The sequence below is a fragment of the Lissotriton vulgaris genome, chromosome 1_1 (genome assembly GCF_964263255.1).
Source record: "Lissotriton vulgaris chromosome 1_1, aLisVul1.2, whole genome shotgun sequence".
Classification (NCBI taxonomy): Eukaryota; Metazoa; Chordata; class Amphibia; order Caudata; family Salamandridae; genus Lissotriton; species Lissotriton vulgaris.
In genome coordinates this window covers 176,042,305-176,060,479 of record NC_141685.1, presented here as the reverse complement: position 1 = coordinate 176,060,479, position 18,175 = coordinate 176,042,305, and positions in this window count along the sequence as shown.

Below are 18,175 nucleotides of genomic sequence, written 5' to 3'. Positions count from 1 at the left end.
TGCACCGCTCAGGACGGGCCTCACCTCCTCTGCACCCCTGGACAGGCTTCACTTCCCCTGCACCCCTGGACAGACCTCTCCTCCTCTGTACCCCTGGACAGGCCTCTCCTCCTCTGCACCACTGGACGGGCCTCACCTCCTCTGCACCCCTGGACAGGTCTCTCCTCCTCTGCACCTCTGCACAGGCCTCACCTCCTCTGCACCCCTGGACAGGTCTCTCCTCCTCTGCACCCCTGGACAGGCCTCTCCTCCTCTGCACCCCTGGACAGGCCTCACCTCCTCTGCACCTCTGGACAGGCCTCTCCTCCTCTGCACCCCTGGACAGACCTCTCCTTCTCTTCACCCCTGGTCAGGCCTCATCTCCTCTATCTCTGCTCCCCTGGACAGGCCTCTCCTCCTCTGCACCCCTGGACAAGCCTCACCTCCTCTGCACCCCTGGACAGGCTTCACTTCCCCTGCACCCCTGGACAGACCTCTCCTCCTCTGTACCCCTGGACAGGTCTCTCCTCCTCTGCACCACTGGACGGGCCTCACCTCCTCTGCACCCCTGGACAGGTCTCTCCTCCTCTGCACCTCTGCACAGGCCTCACCTCCTCTGCACCCCTGGACAGGCCTCTCCTCCTCTGCACCCCTGGACAGGCCCCTCCTCCTCTGCACCCCTGGACAGGCCTCACCTCCTCTGCACCTCTGGACAGGCCTCTCCTCCTCTGCACCCCTGGACAGACCTCTCCTTCTCTTCACCCCTGGTCAGGCCTCATCTCCTCTATCTCTGCTCCCCTGGACAGGCCTCTCCTCCTCTGCACCCCTGGACAAGCCTCACCTCCTCTGCACCCTTGGACAGACCTCTCCTCCTCTGCACCCCTGGACAGGCCTCTGCACCCCTGGACAGGCCTCACCTCCTCTGCACCCCTGGACAGGCCTCTCCTCCTCTGCACCCCTGGAGAGGCCTCTCCTCCTCTGCACCCCTGGACAGGCCTCACCTCTTCTGCCTCTCCCTTGGACAGGCCTCACCTCCTCTGCACCCCTGGACAGGCCTCTCCTCTTCTGCACCCCTGGACAGGCCTCACCTCTTCTGCCTCTCCCTTGGACAGGCCTCTCCTCCTCTGCACCCCAGGACAGGCCTCACCTCTTCTGCCTCTCCCTTGGACAGGCCTCTCCTCCTCTACACCCCTGGACAGGCCTCTCCTCCTCTGCACCCTTGGACAGGCCTCAACTCCTCTGCACCCCTGGACAGGCCTCATCTCCTCTGCACCCCTGGACAGGCCTCTCTTCCTCTGCACCCCTGGACAGGCCTCACCTCCTCTGCACCCCTGGACAGGCCTCACCTCCTCTGCACCCCTGGACAGGCCTCTCCTCCTCTGCACTCCTGGACAGGACTCGCCTCCTCTCCACCCCTGGACAGGCCTCTCCTCCCCTCCTCCCCACTCAGGGTCAGCAGCAAGTGAGTTGGCAGCTCTCCTACCTGAGCAGAAAACTGTCCAGGCTCTCTCCTCCTCCTGGGGTCAGTGAGGGTCTGAAGATGGAGGTAACTGCCCACCAGACAGGGCTCCTTTCTCCTCTGCAGCAGGCTGGACACACCAGGAGAGGCCGGAAGTGATGTCACCGCTGCTGCTGGTGCTGACTCTGCCGCCACTGACCCGGAAGCGGAAACCCTTCTCCCTTTCATACAGTGGGCAAATCAGTGAGTTTTGTCAGCAGGCGATGAGCGCCCTCTAGTGGCCGTTGACGGAACCGCCGCCTCCAGGCTCCAGCAGTAAATACATTTCACACAAACAAGCATTTATACCTGTAAAGACCTGGGATTTCAGATGTCACAGACGTGAATGTTTTTAAGGGTCAGACAGTTCAAGTACAGGGCCTCACACTTGGCTGCTGTAAAAAAGTATTTATAGCTTCACTTCAGATGAGCATCTTCAAAACACTGACGTAAAGGACTTAAGAGTATTTACAGAAAGGTAACAAATGGAAGTGACAGTCTGTATTTTAATGAATATATCGGTATTTTAATGAATATATATCTGTATTTTAATGAATATATATCTGTATTTCAATGAATATATCGGTATTTTAAAGAATATATGAGTATTTCGGTCAGTTTTGCAATTAAACTAGGCAGCTTATTTATTCTTTTAAATAATTTATTTGCAGTTTTTCACATCCACAACGTGCTAGATAGCAAAGAAAACAGAGGTAAACACCATGGAGTTTTAAACACCAGATCAGTGACAATGAATGTGGAGAAGTGTGGCTCACTGGTTAGAGCAGGCAGACCCTGAAGCAGAGGTCAGACCCGGGACCAGGGTTCAATTCCCGACGCGGCAGGGTCTTGAGCTCAAATGTCCACGGACTCGATAATTCTCGCTTCGGTGCCTGACCTAATCATGGGTTCACACTCTGCAACTCTGGGCATTAAGCTTGCTTCATCTCCACAACGGCCCCCCGTGGCGGGATGCCTGGCTTTCACCTTGGGGATGCCCTGTAGGGGCTATCTCACAGGGAAAAGCCAGGACAGGTTCCCAAGGCAAGCGCGGAGATACCCCTTCGGGGGTCGATTCATGCGCTATATAAGAAACATAATAATAATAATAATGAGGCATAGATCATGTGTCAAAGCGACAATTGAAGGAACAGCTTATTTCTAATTTTCCTATGTCTGTGGCTTATTCCTTATATTTGATACTGTTTTATATCCTCAAACAAGACTGAATTGTAGGTTCTAATTAGGTTTTGAGTTTCTGGTTTAAGAGCACAACTGTTGTAGGAGAGTAGGGTCTGCAATCCTATGATCACCCCAGATTTTTGCTTTTTGCTTCACTGGTTTACGACTTCTCTGGCTGTGGGCCTGCTAACCAGACCCACAGCCTTGCTGTTCTCTCACTAAATTGACACATGTACCTTAGGTGCATTTACCAATTGGTACTGGGCCACCTTATCAGACCCTGTAACTCAGGGCATAGGTGTACCCAGGGCCTACCAGGGGCTGCAGCATGTATTATGCCACCCCAAGCTGGCCATCTAAATCTGACACAACTGGCTGCACGACAGCTGGGGCAAGGTGGTGTAATCACCCTTTGCTTTAGGTATAGTATACCTATATCTAACCCTAAAAATGGACATATAGATTCCTATCAGTCACTCCTATGGCAGGCCTTAACAATCCTGAAGGCAGAGTGCTCGGAATCATGTGAGATGGTGCTATGGCATGAGCTGAGCCCGTTTGCAGCTTGCGGAACCAAGTCCTAATAGCTGTTCCATGATAACGCATACCATATACTCTTAAGTGCATTATAATCCTCGCGGTTATATGCCAACTCTGGTATCGCTTTATCAAAACATGTCGAGTAAGGTGTCATACGAATTGGAATACTAACCCCTCGCCAATTCTGGTGACGGGGTTAGCATTCCACCCTTCTAGAGGGACACGACATGTATGTAACTGTGAACCCCGGTTAAAGTTAACTCGAGCCTCAGCATCACAAAATGGATGCTGCCACCACAGACACAAGTCTGACCTCCTGCTGCTGGGAGTCCTTCCAGCGAGGGAGGCTTGGACAAAGAGTTTCCTGTCAGGGGCGGTGCTAGCACCATCCCAGACAGGGTTTTGTGTATCCTGGGTAGGCAGGGCTTTAGAGGAAGGTGACTGCAAGTGGCACCCCAGTGCTCACTATGCATCTGCCGGCTAGAACCAGTTCCAGGGGCACACCAGCCCCTGAGCTGGGGAAAGTCCGGCATGGGAGAGGGGTGTAACCACCCCCCTTCCTGGTCCCACCCGTGGGCAGGACCTAGTCGCGTGCCAGCCCCTTTTCCTAGTATAAAGATAGGAGCGGGCCCCCTTCCAAATTAGATCATCTTTGAATCCTGAAACTACTTTCTACGAAAGGAACTCTGGACTTCTTCTCAAGATTTCTCCCTTGTGACTAAGGAGTAGTCACCCTGCACCCGCAGGCACCATCCAAGAACACTGCGGTTTGCTGCACGTCCTTCCTCCGGAATCCGACTGACCAGCACGACGAGACCCGGCTTCCCTGGCACCTCTGACCTCTACCCACATCGTCAGCTCAGCTGAGATCCGTGGGTGCGACGAGACCTCGAGGGACCGGCCATCTTCAAGACTGCACGACGCTTGCCTAACACGACCGCCGAGGGATCCTCGAGTGAGTGCTTTGGGGTCTGAGAAGCCCCAACCCTGAGCAGCTCCAGCACCGAAGTTCAGCCTCCCAGCCTCCACGAGATCTGCGTGGGGCCCTTCTGCTCTTTGCTGCTCACCGCGTTGTCTGGCTACTAGCCCGCTGGCTTGCGGCCTTCCCGACGACAAATGACAACATCAACACTGCTGGTCTGGTTGCTCCAGGCTGGCCCTTGCTCCCCTCCAACAGAGGAGCGCCCCGGACCCTCCTGGTCCACTCCAGACGCCATTTTGAGTCCACCGTGTGGGCTTGCATTTGCCCAGACTTGTTGCCCCAATCCTGGGTCCAGCGACGTCGACAGCAGATACCATTGTGGGACAGCTCGCACCTCCATCCTGGTCGCCGACAACGCCTCCTGGTCCGTGAGACTGCAGAGCCCAGCGGCGCCCACTCACCTGGTTGAGGTGACTCCATCCGGTGCCATCCTGGTACCCATCCAATCACTGGCTAGTGATTCAGAACTTGGTCCCCTCTGCTTACAGGTGTCTTCCATCTTCGATCCAGGCTTGGATCCATCCGAATCTCTTCACTGGTCGCCTGCCAGCAACTTCTTCTTTCAGGCTCCATAGACTGCAACGAGGATTCCCGACGTCTTTCCAGACCTATGCAGCCGCAGCCCCTGGGCTAGGTAAACTCAGCATTTCGGTGCCCCAGCATAGCTTTGCTATCCAAGGGTCCAGGTCCTTTTTCGTTTCAGCCCGACCTAGTCGGATTCGTCCGATAACACTAACTTTGTAATTCCTAGCAACCATAGACTTTGTTCCGCATCCCGCGTGAGAGTGCACACTCTGCACCCGATCTCCCTAGGCCTCCTGCTAGTAATCTGAAGGTTCAGTAGTCAAGTCCTAGCGATCCCAAAGCCTATTAGCGTAGTACTTACCTGCTAGTAATTTTGCATTCCACTTTTAGAGTATATGGTTTTTCGTGCCCCTAGGAAATTTGTGTAACTTGTGCAACTTTGCGTATTTTCCCAAGAGCTTTGTATTGTGCTTAGCACCCTGTCCTCATAAAGAGTCCAGAGTTGTTGTGTTCTAAATAAATATACTTTTATTTTCATAACAACTTGTGTGGTGTCCTTTCACTTGGTGTTCAAGGGGTATATGTGATGGTATAACAGCTGGCTTAACACGCCCTCTAGAGTCTAGCCTAAAGACTGCTCTTGTCCACGCTACTAGGATAGCTGGTCTACGGTTGACTTACAACCAATCATCAATAAGGGTTGTTTGGACTGATACATAGTGATCACTATAATAGTGAGCACTGCATATCGTATATAGGCTGTCTGACCACAAATGAAATAGGAATGACGGGTAGCTTTGAATGTAGACTTGGCTTTATCACTGAATTCGATCACAGTAGTACATTCACTATGACCTAGGTGTACTGAACCATTCTTTCTGACACATAATTCACCTTTAACTGGTAACACTGACATAGAGGGTAAGTCTGGTCTGGTGTCGGACTGGACATTCAGAATCATGAGGTTAAGTGTATAATTACCTAATCCATATACTTCATTTTCTAGATCGGTCCCTGTCCTTTGTGGAAGACCCTCCTTGTTAGGGTAACATGCTCTATGCATAACTGTGTTCAGATTTCCCCATACCCAATTGCCCTGGTAAACTACGGATTCAGAATCTAAGGAATTTATTAAACTAAACCATGCACCACAGGAACCATTGTGTGTAAATGGGTACGGAAAAAGGGGCAGAAATCCCTTATACTTCTGATAGGGAGGGAATTGGCCACATATCCAACAATTTGTAGCGTTGCTGGTCTGATGGGAATGATGTAACATACTGATAAAAGTATTGTTGCGCAGCGCAAGTCGGTAAGATAACTCGTGAGGGGGCAACTCACTGAAAGTATGTTCGACAGTGTCATTTGAAGAAGAATGTGCACGTGTGAAAATAGGAAAGTACATGTGTAATAATATACTTGCAGCAATAATCATAAGACTCAGAAAAAACATAATCAATAATGCCACAATACAGTGACTACGTAGGGATTTACAATATTCTCGTTTCTTGAGCTGTTTCTGTCTATCTCTCTCTCTATTGGGGTCTAACTTGTACATGTCAGGAACCTGTCTAACCGCTTCACCTAGGGGAGGACTTAAACAATTAAACTGTCTGACTTGCTAGACCTCAATTTCATACGGAATTCTTGAGAAGGAGTTTTCTCTACCAGGGGGAGTTTAGTATCAGTCTCTGGAATGGGGCAGGGCTGGGAGTCTATTTTTGGCGACAGTCCATGGAATTTCTTAACGTGACTCGAGTGGAGCCAGCCCTTGCGGCCCTCCACTTTCACTGCTGTCCCTGTGGTCAATAAAACAAGCTTCGGCTCCTGCCAGCGGGGCTCCAGCGGATTCCTCCGATCAAAGTTCCGAACAAAGACCAGATCTCCAGGGACGATCTCGTGTGGCTTCACCTCGGTGTTGTCGGGAAAGGCTGCAGCTACCTGTGAACGACATGATTGTAGTGCAGACATCAAGGAGGCAAGGTAATCTGTCAGCATGTTACAGTCAACATCTGTGATTTTACGAGGCAAAGGCGTCCCCCACATATTTGGTGGCCTGCCAAAGACCACCTCGTACGGGGATAGCCCTGTTCTTGAATGAGCTACCATTCTCATGTAAAAGAGTGCAACTGGCAATGCAACTATCCAGTCTACACCTTTCTCTGCACAAATCTTAGCAAGGCGGGTTTTCAGGGTCTGGTTGTGTCTCTCTACGAGACCTGCTGCTTCGGGATGTCGGACACAATGGAACTTCCACTGATATCCTAGCAGGAGTGATACCTGCTTCATAAGCTCGGACGAGAATGGCTGACCATTATCTGAGTACACGACACGGGGCAAACCATACCGTGGGAAGAATTCACGTACCAGCTGCTTGGCAGTGGTCGGAGCAGTGTAATCTGGGACTGGATATGCTTCTGTCCATCGGGAAAGTGCACATACAACTACGAGGACATACTTGAATCCTCGACAACGTTCCATCTGGATATAATCCATCTGGAGGACTTCAAAAGGGTGATCGGGAGGATGAAATTCACCTTGCTCTACGGGAATGCCTTTACCTGGGTTGAACTGACAACAGATCATGCAAGTACGCACTTTCTGTTTTGCTGCTGCTCGTAAATGCTTATTGAACCAAAGGTTTTGAATACTGTCTAACATGGCTTTTTCTCCTAAATGTGCAGGACTATGTGCTGTGTTAATGATAACTTGAACCATAGAGTCGGGGAGAAACCATGTGGCTTTTCCCTTCGTCATCCATCCCTGTTCTGTCTGGATCCCTCCTAGTTCAGTCCATTTCTTGATTTCGTCTGGTGTAGCATGTGTCTGTATGTCAATTACATCTAGGGCGGGATCCCTAACTGTCATGCAATGTGTCGGTGTCGGGACTATTGTCTTTGTCAGGTCAGTTGTGTGAGTATGAGTCTGAGCTGTATGCTTGGCTGTTCGATCTGCCAGGTCATTACCCTGGGAAATGATATCTGTAACTTTCGTATGTGCTTTACACTTCATGATGGCTATGGCTGTAGGCAAATGTATTGCTTCTAACAGAGCTTGAATGAGGGGACCGTGCTGGATTTTGGCACCGTGAGAAGTTAAAAAACCTCTTTCTTGCCAGAGGACACCGAAGTCGTGTACGACTCCGAATGCATAACGGGAATCTGTGTATATGTTAACTTTCTTATTCTTGGCTTGAATACAAGCTTGAGTCAGAGCGATGAGCTCTGCGCTTGGGCTGACAGGGTGTCAATGCGATGTGTTTCTATGACTTCAGTTTCTGTCGTGACTGCATATGCAGCCACTAACTCTCCTGTACTTGTTCTCATACATGAACCATCCACATAAAGTGTCAGGTCTGGATCCGGTAATGCGATATCTGTCAAGTCTTGTCTGGGTTTCGTCGTAATGGTAATGACTTCAACACAATCATGTGCCAAAGGGTCTGTCTCGCTTAATGGCAAAAGTGTAGCAGGATTCAATGTATTGCAACGTCTGATTTCTATGTGTGGCTGAAACAATGTCAATTCATAACCTGTCAGTCGTGCTATAGTCAAGTGCTGAGTCTGTGTTCTGTTTAAAAGAACTTCCACGGAATGTGGAACTTGTACTGTCAATTGGTGTCCTAACACTATGGAATCACTTTGTCTGATTGCTAGAGCTGTTGCTGCTACAGATTTCAAACACGCAGGCAGAGCCTGGGCTACTGGATCTAATGTACTAGAAAAATAAGCACACGGTTTATGTGAACCTGCTTGATCCTGGGTGAGTACTGACAATGCAGTACCTTCGCGTTCTGTGACAAAAAGTGTAAAAGGCTTGCTGTAACATGGTGTCGCTAAAACAGGTGCTTGACATAAGGCTTTCTTTAAGTCGTCAAAAGCTTGTGTATGTTCCTGAGTCCAAGGGAGGACAGTCGATGTCGCTGCTTCCTGGGTTGTCAACTGTATGAGTGGCTTGGCTAGAAATGCGTACTGAGGGTTCCATTGTCTGCAGTAAGAAGTGAGGCCTATAAAGGCCCGTACCTCCTTTTGTGTCTTGGGTTGTGACATGTTTACAATTAACTGGATACGGTCAGGTGTTAGCTGTCTCCCCCCCTTGGACAGCAAGTGCCCAAGGTACACCACTTGCTGAACACAGAATTGCAGCTTCGAAGGATACACTTTGTGTCCCTTGTCAGCCAAGAAATGCAAAACCGTCAGTGATGCTTGTTCACATTCAAGTTCGCTTCGGGCGGTGATCAGTAGATCATCGACGTACTGAAGTAGGGCAGTGTTGTCAGGCATATGGATACTGTCAAGTTGTCTTTTCAATGCTTGGCTATAGATGCTGGGGCTTTCTGTGAATCCTAGAGGTGCGCGTGCAAATTTGAAGCTTCGGCCATTTAAACAGAATCCGAAAAGATATTGGCTTTCCGGATCAATGGAGACACTAAAGAAGGCGTTCTTCAGATCAATTACAGTAAAGAACGTTGCCTCAGAATCAATAGCAGTCAATAGGGACGAAATGTCTGGGACCACGGGATATTGCGGTACAATGCATTTATTCAATTCTCGTAGATCGATAACTAATCGATAACCTGGGGGTGCATTTGGGTCAGTACGTTTAAGGATCGGAATGATAGGTGAATTACAGAGATTTGAGTCAGTTTCTACAACCACTCCTTGTGCAATGAGCTCGTCAATGATTTTCAGTAAAGCCACTACAGCATCAGGGGGTAACTTGTATTGTCAAATGCGTGGTAGTACTACTCCTGGCTTGAGTGTGACACGATATGGTGTAATGTGCATACAACCTACATCAGTGGGGCCTTATGCCCATAAATGTGCAGGAACATTCTGTAATCTGGAATCAATATCTCTCAGCACATAGTGACCCTTAAAGTCACGCAGAAACAATCTTACTCCTTCCGGAGAACAACAAATTACAGCTCCTAGAGCTTTCAGTGTCTTGATACCTAATAAGTTTTCTGGACATGATTTCGTGAGCAATAAATCTGTAGTACGTGATAGTGGACCAACTGCAAGGGGAACTGGTTTTGAAACTTCATTTACAATAGGCTTTCCTGAAAATCCAAGGGGAACATTCTGTGAGCCTGAGAGGGGTGCCCCTGGAACCTCGTCGTGACTGATTGTCGTCCTGCTTGCCCCTGTATCAATCAGAAACTTTCTATCCTTTCCTAATACCTGACTATGTACATAAGGACCCTCTTGATCTACAGGAACCTCAATAAGAGGCAAGCCAACCTCCCTCTCTAGGCTGTTTCATGTGTATCGCTGGTAATCGGGATAATCAGTTTGTGCATATTGGTACATCTGCTGTGTTGCATGTTGTGTTGCGGCAATGGGTTGTGGCTGTGGTACCGCTACGGTCTGTACTGTCTGTTGTGGAGCATGCATAGGCTGTACATTCTGTGGAACGGATTGTTGGGCCTGGTCCTGTCTAGGAGGACGCGGTCTCTCTTTAGTTTTACCTGTGGCTATATTGTGTTTCAGAACTGCACAATCATTAATATAGTGACCTGGCTGCTTACAATAGTTGCATGTCCCTTTAACAGGAGCTGCTGAAGTATTGGACTGTGTCATACCCTTTTTCTGACCGTCAGCTGGAACTGACTGAGCTACTAACATTTTCATTTTCGTGTCTTTCATACGTCTCTGTTCGTGATCATGTTCTTCCCTAATTCGGTTCTGGTGGTACTGTAACATCTGCAACATTTGGGAAGGCGAATTAGCTTGCCATGTGCTCTCGACTTTCAATACACGATTCTTAACTTGGGGCAAGGAATTCTCGACTAATTTGGATACAAAAAGATGCGGGTATGACTCGCTGCTTGGTTTCAGGCCACTATTTATAATGAAACATTTCTCAAATCGGGAATAAAAATCACTAGTGTCTTCATCGGGTTTCTGTTTGCAGGCTGAGATTGCATCCCAGTCCTCCTTTTTAGTTGCTAACAAACGTGGCAAAACCTGTACTAACAATCCTGGTAACGCTTTAGTTTTATCTCCAAGACCCAAACCTGGGGTTCGAGTCGTTTCTTCATTTTCTAATGCAGCCCAATCTATCTTTTGGTCTCCCACCTCCCATTCTTTTTCTTTGAGTTTCTCGTAAATACCGGCAGGCAATAATACTTTCAATATTTTCATAATGTCGGGATAGGTGTAATCTCCCATGAGTAACATGTCTTTTATTTCGCGGTGAAAACCTGCTGGGTCTTTATCATGACTAGGCACTATTTTCTTCATTTCCAATAATTCCATTTTAGTGATGGGCGTGTATACATACACACGTGTAAGGGTATTATCATCATTCCTGACTGGATGCACTTCTCGCAAAGGATTCTGTTTGTCAAAGTCAAAGTGGAATGGTTTCCTGACTTGGGGTGGAACACAAACAAGATGTGGAGCCAAGAACGTTCTATATTTGTGACGTTGTTCTAGAATCGTTTCAATTAGTTCAGTGCCTAGACCTCTCCATCTTCTCAGGAGTAAGTCCTGCAGTAAGTTATATAACGGACCTGGGTCAGATGCTCTATTTTCATACTGTATAATGAGGTGTTGTGTCATGTATATACCAGCTAATCGCTGTTCTTCTGGAATAAGACTTAAAAATGTTTGCACTACTGAATCATCTTTATATATGCTGTCATCTCCGGCCCACTGTACCGCGGACCGGGCTAGTTCCTGATCACGCAGGGTATTGAGTTCTTGATAACCTACCCTTTCTTTTAGTACTTTGTCAGTCATTTGGAACACATGTTCAAGGGTACATCGCTCTGGTATTGGACAGAGGTAACGTTTCTTGTTTTCAAACGTTTCTTGTTTGCGAATGGGTCTGTCGAAGGGTCTATCAAAAGGATGCGGTCTAGGGAGTTTCTCTCTGCCTACATATCCTATCATCTTTTTGTCTGACTGTTGCGAAGTTTCTGCTAGATCCTCTGTATCATCCTCCTCCTGCGAGGAAGTCGGGTCGTCTAATTCAAGTTGTTCTTCAGGTGCTCGCTGGGCATGTATTTCTATTATTTCTTTACGGATCTTTCTAACCATAGTATGTACACTGTTCTCCTTTTCATGTTTACCATCCGCAATATTCTGGCTCCATCTATTCAGTCTATCCATCTCACTTTGTGGAAAACCTGCCTGATCTTGTTCTCTTATTAAACAATTAACCATAAATCGCATTATTAAACCTTTGTTCTCAACTTTCTGACGTGACATGGCTTCAGCGACACACTCCGGTCCTTCTCCTGTTCTAATAAAATAATACAATTTGTCTAGATGTTCTGGCATTTCTGGTAGTAACATCAAATAATCTGTAACACGTCTCAAACTTAGGGACGCTAACAACATGGGTCCTGTTGTACCAGGCACTGTGTCATATCTGCAATCTGTAAGTTCTCTTCTAAGCTGTTCGGCCGGTGCACCTTTAGGTGTCCGAGCCTTTGCTAAATCTCTCATTGTCACTCGGTGTAACGGTGGGGGTGTTTGATAACCTCCTGTAGCACCTCCTGAGGCGGAGGCTTGGGCATAACCTGGCTGTAGGGTCGGTACCTGTGTATCTGAGTTGGAATCTGGACCGTGCCAGTCCCAAAAGGATTAAGTGGATGCAGTTGTTGAATACCAGGAGGGACAACGGGTGCGGGTGCAGGAAGCGGTGCGGGAGGGGTCTGCTGTTGCGGGCCTGGGGGCTGATGATCACGGGGTAGGTTACCGCCAGCAGGTGGGACATGAGTAGGTACATTAGTGTAAGCAGGAGCTACATCGTCTAAGTAGGAAGAAAGAAAAATGTCTGCTGCGGTCTTATGACGTAATTTAGTTGGAACTAATGGAGGGGGCAGATGTTTCGGTGTTTCCGGGGTCGCCTTGGGCAGGCCCTCGGCCAGGACTGGATACAGTCCTGTCATAATGGCATTACTCTGTCTGTCGTGTTGTTCCATTCTAACTCGTTCTCCTTCTTCTAGTAGTTCTTTTTCTTTGGCTTTTTCAGAATCCTCTCTACTTTTCTCTGCTTTTCTGAGTGCTTTCTCTGTCCGTCTGTGTGATTCTTTACGCCATAATTCAATGGCATCTTTCTGTGACTGTCTGGCTTTCTTTTTCCATAATGCTTCCTCTACTCTCATGATGCACTCAGCATCCCATGTCCCTGTAGCGGGCCATTTCTGATTCTCTTCTAAGTCCTTAGTATAATCCACCCACAAGTCGAGGTATAATACAGCGTCTAAGCCGTGCTTGTGGTACATAAAATATCCGGGAGTGTCCCTGGGTGGGATGGGAACAGCTTCCTCGAGTATCCCTTTTCTAGTTCCTATCTGTCTCAGTTTAGAGAATAGAGGCATCCTGTAACTCGATACTTGATACTTGATACTTACTCGGACTCGGGCACAACTAATACAATGAACACAGGAATGACGATCAAACAATCACTCATACCACGACATTAAAATACATTTAAACATTTCAGAACGAACAATAACTAGATAACTGGATACTGGATATACTGCTAAACAGTACAGATACACTGCTAAAACAGTGCAGACCGGGTCTGTGTACCCAAACCCGTCTTGACCGGACACAAATTAATGCACCCGTCTAGATGCGTCCCCAGCAACGGTACTCACCGGGAAGCACGGAACGGAAGGCCTCGGAAACTCGACACTGGACTGGACCGGACTGGACTCGACTCGACTCGTGACGTAGGTACTTCGGAACTGGTGGGCCTCTGAACACCTCGGACCTTGCTCTCTCGGCTGGGCTCTGGTCGGGATCCTCCGCACTCCTCACCGCCTCGTCTGGGTGTCGATCGCAGTCTCAGTCACCTCCGTTGGCCTGAAGGAGATACAGGAAATCCTGCGGGTACACGTAGTTGTCCGTCACGGCTGTGGCAGGGGGCTAGGCCTGCAACGCACCGCCGGCGTGTAAGGTGGGGGAGGGGTCCCTATTCGGGCGCCAATTATGTGGTAAATAAAGATTTACTGTATCTTAATTTCTATGCGGTATAAGTTCAACAAAATAGCTCAATTAAATGAGAGGCAGAGTCCGTGGCATCTGAGTTTATAAGGGTTTTATTCCATATAATGGAATGGTTCGAACCAGGGTATCATGTTCCATCACCACGAGGGTTCAGGAAGGGATAGACAATGCTTTATTAACAGTGTACAATATATATAGTAAATGCATATAATGGTGATGGATACAGAAGGCGTAACAGCTGAGAAGAAACGAGATAAGAACACATGTGCGTAATAGAAGGCGTGCACGAGGGCGTACACGGAGGTGTGTGCTAGAGACGTCACATGAAAGTGTCACAGGTGGGTGGATTCATAGAGAAATCCTGCAGTGTCAGCAGAAATATTGGGCCGGATGCGCGCGCAGGCAACATGACGTGTAATTGACGTGGAACTGGAGGGTGAAGGGGACTTGACATTTAGCACTATACGAGGAGACAGAAGTCTGGCATGTCAGAACAACCTAATCCCAAATAATATCTGATATCTAGTGTTTGAGGAACTGTATTATCCAGAAGGAAAGGTCTCTCGGGCAGAGGCTATTCTATACTTGCTGCTAGTGCATGCATATGTGACTACGTGTCTACGTGTAATGCGAGGGGCCATGGGCCTACCATGGTAACAGGAGCAATGAATTACTTGCACAGAGACAGAAAGGCCGGGCCCTTTGCTCTGCAGCTGGGGGGGATGTTTACCTAAATCACTAGACAGGAATGTATTTTCGAGGAGCGGAGCAGATAACTTGAAGGCAAAATACAGTCTTTGGCAGGCAAGCAGGCCGAGCCGGGCACCGCTCGCCGTGCAGGGAGTAAGGTAAGGTCAGGGATGCAGATCCAGGCTGCAGCTTTCAGAGGCAGAAGGCAGAAAGGGCTCGATGGCAGAAATCAGGGCCTAGCTCGCCAGAGCCAGGAAAACGTGAAAGTGCACCATGTAAAGACGGTGGCAAGGCATACTTAGGAACTGAATTATCGATCCATTCATGGTGGATCTGAAATAGGACATGTTAACGTTGGACGCAAATGTATTTGCGTCTTCATAGCTGGTTGTGGAGGGAACATACATGTACTTGAAGCACGTACATGGAGCCGTTGGGGTTCATAGTAGGGGACACAATTGACCATAAAAATTCCATTTACCTCACAACTAACACTATTATGCCTCACAGTGGCACTTATAGGCAGCCAAATCGTTCATTGGCCTTCCTGCCCTCCCACAGCACCTGTGCAGAGGAGATGGACCCAGCGTTCTTGTTGGACAGGCCACGTGAAGGGCCACTCCCCCCCCGGCTCGACCAGGCCCGAGCCCGGTCACGCAAGTACCGCACACCACCATTGCACGTCCTCCGTCCCCTCAGGGACCCCTGCCTTCAAACATATCGACCTCGTGGGCCCGATCCACTGCCGGCCCACGCGCCCAGCCTGGGCCGCCATCTTGGACACTTCATCACGAGGCCGCCTGGCCCCCGATCGACCTCAACCCTGGGCCTAGCCCGGCCTCAGACATTCCGGCACCACCCTCCACCCAGGAGGTGAGCGGGCTACTTGGCAAGTCAATGGGAGAAAGAGGTGCCGATGGCTCTCCCCCGCCAAGTGCCGCTCGCCCATCACCTCCCCGGGCGCTGGCTCCACCCCCCTGCTGGGTGTCTGGACTCCTTCATCCCGGACCTCCCGACCTCCAAGTGCGAGGGTCCGGACATCAAAGCACGCCAGCCCTATAAGCGAGGGTCCGGACATCAAAGCACGCCAGCCCTATAACTGGGGCAGCTCCAGAGCAGGAAGGCAGTTGTATCTTGGAGTCGAGAGACGTAAAGAGGAACTCATCCTGGACGGACTACTGGCGCTGCCGTAGCTCTGTCCTGTGCACCATCATCCTGCCTGTTGGCGCTGCCACAGCCGTCGTAACCTACAGTCTTCATCGTCGTCGGGACCTGCTGGCGTGGCCGCGGACCGTTGTAACCGTCACCTTTCACCGGGACCTGCTTGGCTCCTCCACGGCCCGATCATCTCAACGCCGAGCTCGAGGATTGAGAGCTACTTCGTACTCATTGGTAATTAAGACTGTCCCGCTACCCCTTTCCTCAGCCAAAGACTTGAATCGAGGGGACCCCTGAGTCCAGACCTCCTTGTATCATACCATCGTAACCTAAGAATTGCATATAAAGTCTCGTTAACCTTCAGTCTTGTGTGGTGTCCGTCTGTGGGGGGGGAAGTTACTTGTCTGTACAGTCGTTGGAGGCGGCTCTCCCCGGAGACCTCTCCCCGTAATCTCGGCCGACCTTCCCGGTCCGTCTAACATTGGTGGCCAGCGACGGGATCCGAATCACCGCATAACGTACAGAGAGTAGCTCACCCCACAACGAACCACAATGACAACTAAAGAAAGCGGATCAACTGAGAAGTTCCAAAGGGAAAAACTAGAGGAATACAGTCATCGTGAACTAAAGCAGTTCTGCATCGAACTAGGTATCGCTACCACCGGACTAAGCACCAAGGACGATTTTAAGCATGCCCTAGAATCTTGGGCAGAGACCAGGGATGCCGAAGCCCCTGAGCAAAGCACCGCGAACAAAACCAGCACGGCCCCTGAAGGGCAAAGAACCGGTCTCACGCAAGACGAAATCCAAGAAAGAGAAAAAACCCGACTACACGAGCTAGAAATGGCCCGACTCAAGATGGACGTAGAACTCAAATTGGCCGAACAAAAAATCAACTTAGAGCACCTACGTCTCCGAGAAGAAAGAGAGGAGAAACAGAGACAAAGGGAGCTCGAGGAAAAGAAACTGGCGTACGAGCACGAACGGAACCTAGCCGAGATCAACCTGCGCAAACAGAATAAAGAGTTAGGGGTGCCCGAGAGACCACACACCCCAGGGACCACGGAGAAAAAGGTACACATCCCCAAGGATGTGGTCCGAGAATATTTCCGAGAAGACGACATCCAGCAATGGTTTAAGGCCTATGAAATCGCTATGACTGCACACCGGATCGATAGAAACGATTGGGGAGCCGGCCTATGGGGCAGATTCCTCAATGAGGGCCGCGATACCCTGTTACAGCTCCCAGACCACCAGATGACCTCCTACGACCATATGAAAGCGGCCCTCCTCACCCGCTATGGCCTCACGCCCGAGATGTACCGTCAGAGGTTCCGAGACTGCACACGCATCCCGGGTACAACTTGGGTGGACTATGTCACGTACTTTAGCCGAGCTTTCGAAGGCTGGATCAAAGGAAACAACGTCACGACCTACGAGCAGCTGTTCAACCTGATGGTATGGGAGCATCTGTCCAACAATTGCTTCATTGAACTACGCCAACACCTCCTCGACAGCAAGTTAACCGATCCCCGGCAGCTCGCAGCCGAAGCTGACCGGTGGGAGATCACCAGAGTGGGCCGGAACGGGTCCTACGAGCAGAGCAGGAACAACAATGGTCACTACCGACCCAGAGGAGGAGGAGGGGGCCAAGGACGAGGAAGAGACAACACTCCGGCCGCCCCCGCTACCAGCACCACCCCCCCGGCCAACCGGGGCAGCACCCCGGCGCGACCGGGGTACAGAGCCAATGTCACGTGCCACCGATGCCAACGAGTCGGCCACTATGCAAACGACCCAAGCTGCCCGCAGTATCAGAGTCCAAAACCCCGCCAAGTGGCCGCCGCGGCACTAGGGGAAGAACAGATCTCCGAGGAACAAGAAACAGGCGAGCAAGAGTATCAGGAGTGGGAGCCAGCCGCCATGACTCTCGCGTGCTTAGGGGGAAGAGACATGGTCCCGCGGGTCCCCCTACCCGCTAACACCCAGAAGTACAGCCAATGGGTGAGCATCAATGGACAACGGGCTGAAGCCCTTCGGGACACCGGGGCCAGTGTGACAGCCGTCCGCTGTCACCTGGTGACCCCAGAACAATATCTACCGAACATTCTCTGCCCTGTGCGATCAGCCGACAACTCGGAAAGTCTGTGTCGGATGGCCTGCGTCCCCTTTGAGTGGGGAGGGGTCTCCGGCATGTTGAAGGTGACGGTCCGAGACGACGCCCCCGTGGACTGCCTCCTCGGAAATGACCTAGAGAGCTCCCCGTGGGCAGCCGTGGAGCGAAAAGAACACTTGGGGATGTTAGGCGTCCCGGACTGGGCGTGCGTCACCACCCGGTCCATGGCCGCCCGTGCCAACCATCACCCGGAAGAACCAGAATGGCCGGCGCCACCGCCTCCGGTCGCCCCAGCCGAGACCTCCGACCATGACACCCCCCTCGAACCTGCTCAGCCTTCCGACCTCGCTAACCTTGACCAGTGGGCCCAAGAGGGGGGGCCCACCCAAGAACAATTTCGCCAGGAACAGAAGACCTGTCCCTCCCTAGAGGGACTTCGCCAACAAGCGCTCGCCCAAAGCGCAGGGGATACCTCCGGAACTCATTGGGTCTACTGGGACAGTGATCTGTTGTACAGCGAGCAAAGAATCGCCGAG